Below are 10,535 nucleotides of genomic sequence, written 5' to 3' on the forward strand. Positions count from 1 at the left end.
CACAGTCAGGAAAGTGAAGAGGCAACCGACAGAATGGGAAAAAATATTTGCAAACTATACTACAGATAAAGGGTTGATAACCAGAATCTACAAAGAAATCAAGAAAATCCACAACAACAGAACAAACAACCCACTTAAGAGATGGGCCAAGGACCTCAATAGACATTTTTCGAAAGAGGAAATCCAAAAAGCCAACAGGCAAATGAAAAAATGTTCAAGATCACTAGCCATCTGAGAAATGCAAATCAAAACCACAATGAGGTTTCACCTCACCCCAGTGAGAATGGCTCACATTCAGAAATCAACCAACAACAGATGCTGGAGAGGATGTGGGGAAAAAGGGACACTAACCCACTGTTGGTGGGAATGCAAACTGGTTAAGCCACTATGGAAGTCAGTCTGGAGATTCCTCAGAAACCAGAACATAACCCTACCATACAACCTAGCCATCCCACTCCTTGGAATTTACCCAAAGGAAATTCAATTGGCAAACCAACAAGCTGTCTGCACATTAATGTTTATTGCAGCTCAATTCACAATAGCTAAGACCTGGAACCAACCCAAATGCCCATCAACAGTAGACTGGATAAAGAAATTATGGGACATGTACTCCATAGAATACTATACAGCAGTAAGAAACAATGAAACCCAGTCATTTGCAACAAGATGGAGGAATCTGGAAAACATCATGCTGAGTGAATGAAGCCAGTCCCAAAGAGATAAATATCATTTGTTTTCCCTGATCGGCGACAACTGAGCACCAAAGGGGAAACCTGTGGAAGTGAAATGGACACTATAAGAAACTATGACCTGATCAGCTCTTGTCCTGGCTCTAGATGTACAATGTAATACTTTATCCTTTTTAGTATTTGTTGTTATTGTTGTTGATGTTGTTCTAGTACTAGTGGTTGAACTCTGTAATTAACACACAATTATTCTTAGGTGTTTAAATTTTAACTGAAAAGTGATCCCTGTTAAATATAAGAGTGGGAATAAGAGAGGGAGGAGATGTACAATTTGGGACATGCTCAATCTGACTTGCCGCAAATGATGGAGTTAGAAACGTACCAGGGGATTCCAATGCAATCCCATCAAGGTGGCATGTACCAATGCCATCTCACTAGTCCAAGTGATTAATTTCAGTTCACAACCGATGGCTCTGATAGGTCTAAGAATCAAAGGGATCACACAAACAAGACAAGTGTCTGCTAATACTAACTGATAGAATCAAAAAGGGAGAGAAAGATCCAACATGGGAAATGGGATACACAGCAGACTCATAGAATGGCAGACGTGCTAAACAACACTCTGGCCTCAGAATCAGCCCTTAAGGCATTCGGATCTGGCTGAAGAGCCCATGAGAGTATTGTAGGCATGGAAAGCCAAGACACCATGGAAAAGAAAAAAAAAAGAAGAAGACCTAAATGAAAGATCTCTGTGAGTGAGATCCCAGTGGAAAGAACGGGCCATCAAAGAAGGAAGTACCTTTCTCTGAAGGGAGGAGAGAACTTCCACTTTGACTATGACCCTCTCGGAATAAGATCAAAGTCACCGAACTCTAAAGGCTTCCATAGACTTGGCAACTCATGACTAGAGTCTAGGGAGATTACTGACACCATGAACAGGAGTGTCAAATTGTTAAGTCAGCAACAGGAGTCACTGTGTACTTACATCCCATGTGGGATCTGTCCTTAATGTGTTATCTAATGTGCAGTGATGCTATAACTAGTACTGAAACAGTATTTTTACACTTTGTGTTTCTGCGTGGGTACAAACTGATGTGATCTTTACTAATTATATACTGAATCGATCTTCTGTATATAAAGATAATTGGAAATGAAAAAAAAAACAACCTGGTGTTAAATTGGAAATGGCATAGAAAATTAATTAATTTTTTTAAAAAAAATATTATGTAGGATCTCTGTCTTTAATGTGCTGTACACTCTTATTTAATGCTATAACTAGTACTCCAACAGTAGTTTTTTTTTTTTTTTCACTATGTGATGCTATATGGTGGGAAACTGTTGAAATCGTTACCTAATATATACTAAACTGATCTTCTGTATATAAAGAGAATTGAAAATGAATCGTGATGTGATTGGAAGGAGAGAGGGAGTGGGAAAGGGGAGGGTTGTGGGTGGGAGTGAAGTTTTGGGAGGGGGAAGCCATTGTAACCCATAAGCTGTACTTTGGAAATTTATATTCATTAAATAAAAGTTTTTTTTAAAAAAAATTGTTAAGTCAGCAACAGGAGTCAGTTTGTACTTACTTCTCATGTGGGATCTGTCCTTAATGTGTTGTCCAATGTGAAGTAATGCTATAATTAGTACTGAAATAGTATTTTACACTTTGTGTTTTTTTGTGGGTGCAAACTGATGAAATCTTTATTTAATATATACTAAATCGATCTTCTGTATATAAGATAATTGAAAATGAATCTTGATGTGAATGTAATGGGAGAGCGAGCAGGAGATGGGGGGTGGGAGTGGGAGGGAAATTATGGGGGGGAAGCCATTGTAATCCATAAACTGTATTTTGGAAATTTATATTTACTAAATAAAAAAAGAAAAAAAAGAAAAATATAAAAAAATTATTTAGTGAGAGTAAACATGATAGGTTTTCAAGATTATCAAAAAGAGAAGCCCAGAATTAGCCTTGTTCTCCACTGAGAGGACCCAAGGCAACAACATTTTGTGGTGAGTACCTGAGGACGTCAGTAAAGGACAGTAAAGGAACAGTGAGATCATTGTAGGACAGCAAGACAGAGCAGCATAGATACATGAACAAAACCGAAGAACAACTGAATCCCCCTATGGCCAGGGTGATTCCCTGTTGCAGGAGAAAAGGTGAGCAGCCAAGTGCTCATCTGCAAAAATACCTTATGTGGGCATCCTTGCTAGAGAGAAATTCAGTCACCATAGTCCAGAAGCTCAGTAGGGACTCATGTTGTTCTCTCCCCATAATCCTCAGAGGACAGACTGAGGCAGTGTGGCAACAGCTTAAGAAAGGAGTCACTGGGAGATTCCACACTGCACTAGGAGACAGAAGCTCCTACATCTCAATTTCATGAATCCCTTAGATGTCCTGCACTATAGTAAGGAAGACTGAGCTTCACAGATACAATTGAGCCCAACATCTGGATGACCACAGCACCATAGCCCAGACAACACTCTGCACCTCATGGACAGTGGGAACGTGAAACCTGGGTTATCAAGCCCTTAAGATTCTATAGGGTACCTGATCTTCAGACTTGAGGATCATCCTTTTCCTCCTCGTTCTCTTCCCTCAACTACTACTCAAAACTTCCCTCATTGATACTGGAACTTGTGTACACAGACTTTGACTGGGTTCCAACGGCACCACACAGTCTGTCCAATATGGTTCAGAGCTGCCTATGCACTAGGGATGGTTCTTGTAGTAATGTCTGATCATGAAATAGAGAATGTGTACATGCTCTGGATAGTGTGCACATTTGGGTGAATGAACATAATTGGGACAATGTACATATTTCAGACAGTACAGATGCTCTTTTTTTCAAAGACTTATTTATTTGGAAGGCAGAGTTACATAGAGAAAAGGAGACACATAGACACAGACACAGACTCAGACACAGACTGGTCTTCCGTTTACTGGTTCATGCCCCAAATGGCCGTAATGGCCAAGGCTGGACAGACTGAAGTCAGGAGCCAGGAGCTTCACTCAGTTCTCCTACTTGGGTTCAAGGGCACAAGTTTTTGGGCCATATTTTGATGCTTTCCCAGGAGTATTAGTAGGGAGTTGGATCAGAAGTGGAGTAGCTTGGACTTGGACTTGCACCTATATGGGATGCTAATGTTGCTGGCAAAAGTTTAACCCACTATGCCACAATGCCAGTCTTGTGAAGGTGCTCTTCACACTGCAGTCACTCTGGACAATTTGTTAAGCCTTCTCCCAACACCAACCCAGTGAAGGTTCTGCAGCCTGAGCTCCATACTGCTCAGATCCAGCATCTCCTACTACTAATAGTAGCCTTGCTTTCTGTGCTGTACCCATCACATTGGGCTCTTGACCTTCCCTCAAACAGTTGAGCTCTATTAGCCTGCTGCCATGTGATCTGGCTCAGGCTTCTCACATACTATCTAGATCATTAGTTGGGGGTTTGGTCCAGGTCCATGTAGGGGTTCAGTGCTTTGGGTCTTCCCATGGAAGCTATCAGATTTCTGTACCTCTCCAAAGCTTCAGCTTGGGGTTTCTAATACCCACCCTGTTCAATATGTGCCCATGCAGAGTGACCTGAGATTACTTGGTCTGATATTGCAAAGCCAAAATCACACTCAATATCAACTACTCTCAGCATCTGCTAGACTCTCCACTCCCACCCATGATTTGCACTACTCTTGTGCATCTTGGAGTTGGGTACTGGCTGGGATGCCAATGAATTCAACCTACTCCCAGTGTCACCATGGATCTTGCAACTCCAGCTCTTGACTTGAATAGTGCCTGGAGTCTGTGTAACAGGCCCACATATATCACCTGAAGGGCCTAGTATTAAGAAGTTCCTGATTCTAGTTTTTCCACTGTGAGAGATGGCTAAGGACCTGCCTTCCAGGGACAACAGCAATTATACTAGGCCACGTGAGTATTCCAGATTTTCACTACTGCTATCATCAACTGGTTTTCAAAAAGGTGTGAGGAGACTGTACTATGTGGGCCAATTACTATAAAGACAGAATATTCAATCAAACTGATACTAAAGGTATATCTAAAAGAAAAACTCTTCAAACCATAGAAACCACTCTAAAATGACAGAAACAGCTGATCCCCGGATGTACAAAATCAGTGTAAGAACACAAGAAATAAGAAAATGTATGTCAATATGGGCCCCAAAGGCAATAAAATGATTGTTTAGTAACAGGTCAACAAGAAAAGGAGATTGATGAAATGTCTGATGAAAAGTTGTAAAGAAAAATAAAAATTATTTAAATAGATAAGAGAGAATATAGGTAAAGAATGAAATGAAATAAGAAATCAAATGTGTGATATGAGTGAGAAATTCAGTGAGGAGATATAGATATTAAAAAAGTACAAAATAGAAATATTAGAAAGGGAGAACTCAATAAGTCAAATAGAAATATAGTTGAGAGACTAAAAAATAAACTAGATCAAGCAGAACAATGAATTCATTTTACTTATTTATTTGGCAAAGGGACATAAAGAGAGAAAGAAAGAAAAAGAAAGAAAGAAAGAGTGAAAGAAAGAGAGATCTTCCAATCACTAGTTCACTCTCCATATGGCAACAATGGCTGGAGCTGGACCAAATCAAAGCCAGGAGCCCAGAACTCCATCCAGGTCCCCCAGATGGGTGTCAGGGGTGCAAATACTTAGAGCATATTAACTTGTTTCTTAGGTACATTAGCAGTAAGCTGGATCAGAAGTGTACAGCCAGAACATGAACTGACACTCTGAATGGGATGCCCGCGTTGCAAATTTCAGCATAATCTGTTTTACCACAATACTGGTCCTGAATTTCCAGTATTGAACAGGTCTTCTGGAATATCCCAACTAGACCAGACAGGAAGGAATACCATCAAGTGAACCAATATTAGAATTTTGGGAGTTCCCAATGAAACAGAGAAAAGGAGTGGCTTCGCAAACGTATTTCATGAAAAAAATTGCTGAAAACTTCCCCAATTTCAAGAAAGATGTGATGTCCATATAGGATGTTCTGAGAACCCCAAATTGATATTATCAGAAAAGAACACCATTATCCATTAAAGTGAAACCTTCAAAAGTACTATACAAAGGGTAATTCTAAAATTTGTAAGAAAAAAATCAGGTCAATTATGAAAACAAGATTATTGTTTATTTTAAATGGAAGGGGGGAGAGAAAGGGAGAGGGAGAAGGAGAGACAGAGAGAGAGAGAGAGAGATATCTCAATCAATCATCCATCTTCTGGCTCACACCCCAGATGCCTGCAATTGCTGGAGTTGGGCCAGGCCAAAGTCAGGAATGAAGGACACCAACTGGTTCCCCTGCTGACAGGATGACAGGGGCCCAAGAACTTGGATCATCTTCTTCTGTCTTCCTGGGGCATTATCAGGTAGCTGGATCAGAAGTGCAGTAGATAGGACCCAAATTGGCACTCTAATGTGGGATGCTGGCATCTTAAGTGGAGGCTTAAACTTTGTTCTGCTACAACTCCATCCCTCAGCAAGCTTTTCAAAAAAAATTTATTTAAATTTTTAATTCATTTTTAACAGATTTAATATATAGTTCTAAGAACATAATGGCAATTTTTAAAAGAATTCCTATTATATTAACAACAGATTTTTCAACAGAAACTTTACAGAATTTAAGGGAGTGAGGAGTCTAAACTCTGAAAGGAAAAAACCAATGAAACCAAAAAGTCCCCACCTAACCAGAATACTTTACTCAGCAAGACTATGATTCACAAATGAAGAAAAAATAAAGAAAAGCAAAAAAAGAATAATCCATCATCATCTGACCAGCTTTACAAATAATACTTAAAGGGTCCCAAGGTATAGAAACTGGGAAAGGCAACCTTCATCATGAAAGTGATGAAATTACAAAACTTACTAGAAAAATAACAAATTTTACTCAAAACAAGTTTCACTTAAAGAAACTTTAAAAAAAATGGCTGGACAATGTCATTATTTATCAATAATACACTTGAACATAAGCAAAATATATTCCTCAACTAAAATATGCAGACTAGTTTAATTGACAGAATAAAAACAAGACTCAAATATGCTGCTTACCAGAAATGCGCTTCACTAGTAAAGACACATAGACTAAAAGTGAAAGAAAGGAAAAAGATATTTCATGCAAAAGAAGTAGAAAAACAGCAGGAGTAGTTATACTCATATCAGCCAAATTAAAATTTAAGGTAAAAACTGCTACTTGACACAAAGAAGGTCACTATATAATGATCAAGTGCTTAATTAAACAAGAGGATATGACAACTATATGTGCATATTCACCTATTGTCAGATCACCCAGTTTTGTAAAACAAAGGTTAGTAAATCTAAGAGGAGACATAAGCTCCAATGCAATAGTACTAGAAGACTTCAGCACCATATTTTCAATAAAGGATAGATCGACCAGACCAAAAAATGACAAATAACAGAGGAGATCTATAAAACAGACCGAATGGACCTAATAAACATTTACAGATCATTCTATCCCATAGCTGAGAGATGAGAATACAGCTCTACTCATCAGCATGCATTGCATTCTGTAGGACAGATCATCTACTAAGCCACAAAAGAAGTCTCAGCAACTTAAAAAAATTGAAATCATATCATACATCTTTTTTGATCACAAGGGAATAAAGCTTAAAATTCACAACAAAAGAATCTCTTGAAATTATAAAATACATGGCCTGTGCCGCGGCTCAATAGGGTAATCCTCCACCATGCAGCGCCGGCACAGCGGGTTCTAGTCCCAGTTGGGGCGCCGGATTCTGTCCCGGTTGCCCCTCTTCCTGTCCAGCTCTCTGCTGTGGCCAGGGAGTGCAGTGGAGGATGGTCCAAGTGCTTGGGCCCTGCACCTCATGGGAGACCAGGAGAAACACCTGGCTCCTGCCTTCAGATCAGCGCGGTGCGCCGGCCGAGGGTGAACCAACGGCAAAGGAAGACCTTTCTCTTTGTCTCTCTCTCACTCTCACTGTCCACTCTGCCTGTCAAAAAAAAAAAAAAAAGAAATTATAAAATACATGGCGAATGAACAATATGTTACTGAATAAACAATGAGTCATTAAACAAATTTAAAGGGAAATTTTAATAATTACTTGAAACTGATGAAAATGAACACACAACATATCAAAGCTTACAGGATACAGCATTAGCTGTATCCTTTAGTAAGAAGAAAGTTTATAGCAATAAGACTCTACATAAAATAAATGTAAAGATATATAAAATAAATAAGTGAGCATCTCAAGAATCTAGAAAAATAAGTTAAACACCAAATTAATAGTATGTATTTCTTCTTCCACCCCAGTGTCCAGAGCAGTGTGGACAGGAGGATGTCATGGTGGGAAAAGCAGCCCCAGGTTGGAATCCTGAGTAACACTAGCTGTGTGATCTTGGCAAAGGACATGACCTTCTGAGCCTCATGCTCCTCACTTGTAAGATGCAAATGATAGCTCCCGCCTTGCAGGGATACCAGGAAGAACAAGAAACAAGTGTGTGCAGTTTTCTGGCCCATGGAAAGGAAATAAAGGGTAGCTATTATTGTCAGTAAGACCTGGCTTTTTTCATTAAGTTGAATGTTCCTTATGAAAAATGGGACAGCCAATTCAGTGGAGTACTTTGTGTCTTCCTTCCTTTCCTGATCTCTGGGGACGCACAGTCTGAGGTCAGTTTATGAACTCTTGCCTTAATTCTTTGTTAGCTTCCCACACTCTGTGAGACTAGAGTTATGGGCCTGAATATGATTACATTTACCCAGAGTCCTGAGGACCTGGCTTTACAAGTATTGGTTTACATTCACATTAGGCCCCAATGCCACCTCCTTTGGAAATGTTGTGAAGTCCCAGCATCCTTCTGGGCTCCCTCCATTGACATACAGGCGTGATGTTTAGTCCCCACAGGACTGGCTGAGAGCCTTGTGCTCCTGACAGTGTGCCCAGGATGGTGTGCAGCTAGAGAAAGCAGGCACAGCCACCACTGGGAGACATTTGTGTGGATTAACCAAGTGGTAAGCTAGGGAGATTTACAATGAAATCTTACCCAAACGGTTTTCACTTGTGGTTACTGCAGGGTGAAAGGGGACCACTTGTGGCTCTTCTTTCTGTGTCATTTGCTGGTGTCTCCTGGCCTCACCCCAGGTAGTACTGTGGCCACTTCTTTGAGAAAGAATCCCAGGGTTGGGGGATGCTGTCCATGTGTATGTGCACAGGCCACTTGCAAGGCGAAAACTAGGAGGTGCAGGGTATGTATAACGGGAAATGTATTTTATTGCTTTTAGTAATTGCATGTTTTTGATCCATTTGAAATATTATAATTAAACATAAAAAATAAATAGATGCAGATTGTAATTGGGTCAAACATTTATGAAGTACTATTATTTGCCTAAACGAAAGGAGTAGGATGTCTTTCTGTTTTTCTCTCCCAATGTGAGTATGTTTACATAACCATCTGCCATATAGCAGGGCTTCTCCAAAGGGCCACCACTGGGCATTTGAGGCTGGATAATTCCTTGTGATGGGGCCAGTCCTGTATGTTTCTGTAGCATGCTGAGCAGATTCCCCTGTCCCTGTATACTCCCATTCTTGTACTTTTCTTGAGCCTTGGCTGCAATCAGCCATTTATCCTGATTCCTCTCAGCTGTTAAATGCACCTATCATTGTTTAGTATTTAAAGGAGAAATCTAAAAAATCACTCAGGGGTGGGGAGTGTTATCATTGACTGCTTTATAAATCTCATAGTTGATAATGACAACAGAAAGAGAAAGGAGGGGAGTGAAGGAAGAGGGAGGGAGGGAGGAAGGGAGAGAAAGTGAGAGAGCGAGAGCAAGAGCAAGAGGGAGAGCAAGAGGGAGAGCGAGAGAGAGAGCAAGAGAGAGAGAGCAAGAGAGGGAGAGGGACAGAGAGACACTGAGACCAAGAGCAAGAAAGCAGGGAACTGATCCCAAGTACCTCAAAAAGTGCTAAACCATCCAGTTCAATTCACAGATTTCATACAATTTGTTATAAAATCAGAACTTTGAGCCTGAGCTATTTGTGTTAGCAAGTAGTCTTCTCCAATTGGTCTTCACAGTTGCGCCAACCACACAAAGTGGATTGTTTTACTAGTATTGTCTTAATTTACAGGCCTTTGAGAAATGAGACAAGCTCAGTATTTACAAGTGTAAATTATCCTTAGATTAAATTCTATTCCCATATCAGTAAATATTTTCACAATGAAACGATTAAAATCTTTCCTAGGATCAAATTCTATATTTAGTGAAAACCTGAGAATTATTATCAAAGATCAGTTTATGTGGAAAACAGCAGACTAACGAATAGGTGAATAACCCGGGAGAGCTATTAGGGAAGGCCTGAGGCAAACATCAGTTATTGAAACTTAAAAAGGCAGACAAATCATTTTTAATATTTTCCTTTAAAAATTAACTATATTGAAAGGGCATCACTTAGAAACGTCAATTCTGGGGGCCAGTGCTATGGTATAGTAGGCTAAGCCTCAGTGTGGTGCTGGCATCCCATATGGGTGCTGCTGTGGGTCTTCCAATTCAGCTCTCTGCTAATGGCCTGGGAAATCAGTGGATAATGGCCCAAGTGCTTGGGCCCCTGCACCAACGTGGAAGGGCCTGAGGAAGCTCCTGGTTCTGGCTTTGAATTGGCCCAACTCTGGCCTTAGCAGCCATCTAGGGAGTAAACCAGTGAATGGAAGACCTCTCTGTGTCTATAACTTTGTCTCTCAAATAAATGAATAAATCTTTTTTAAAAAAGGAAAATTCTATATTCTGGAAAATTAATTTATATACTAACTGGATTGATAAGATTTCTGGAAACTCCCACAACCATAGGCAGATT

Source organism: Lepus europaeus, chromosome 3 (genome assembly GCF_033115175.1).
Source record: "Lepus europaeus isolate LE1 chromosome 3, mLepTim1.pri, whole genome shotgun sequence".
Classification (NCBI taxonomy): domain Eukaryota; kingdom Metazoa; phylum Chordata; class Mammalia; order Lagomorpha; family Leporidae; genus Lepus; species Lepus europaeus.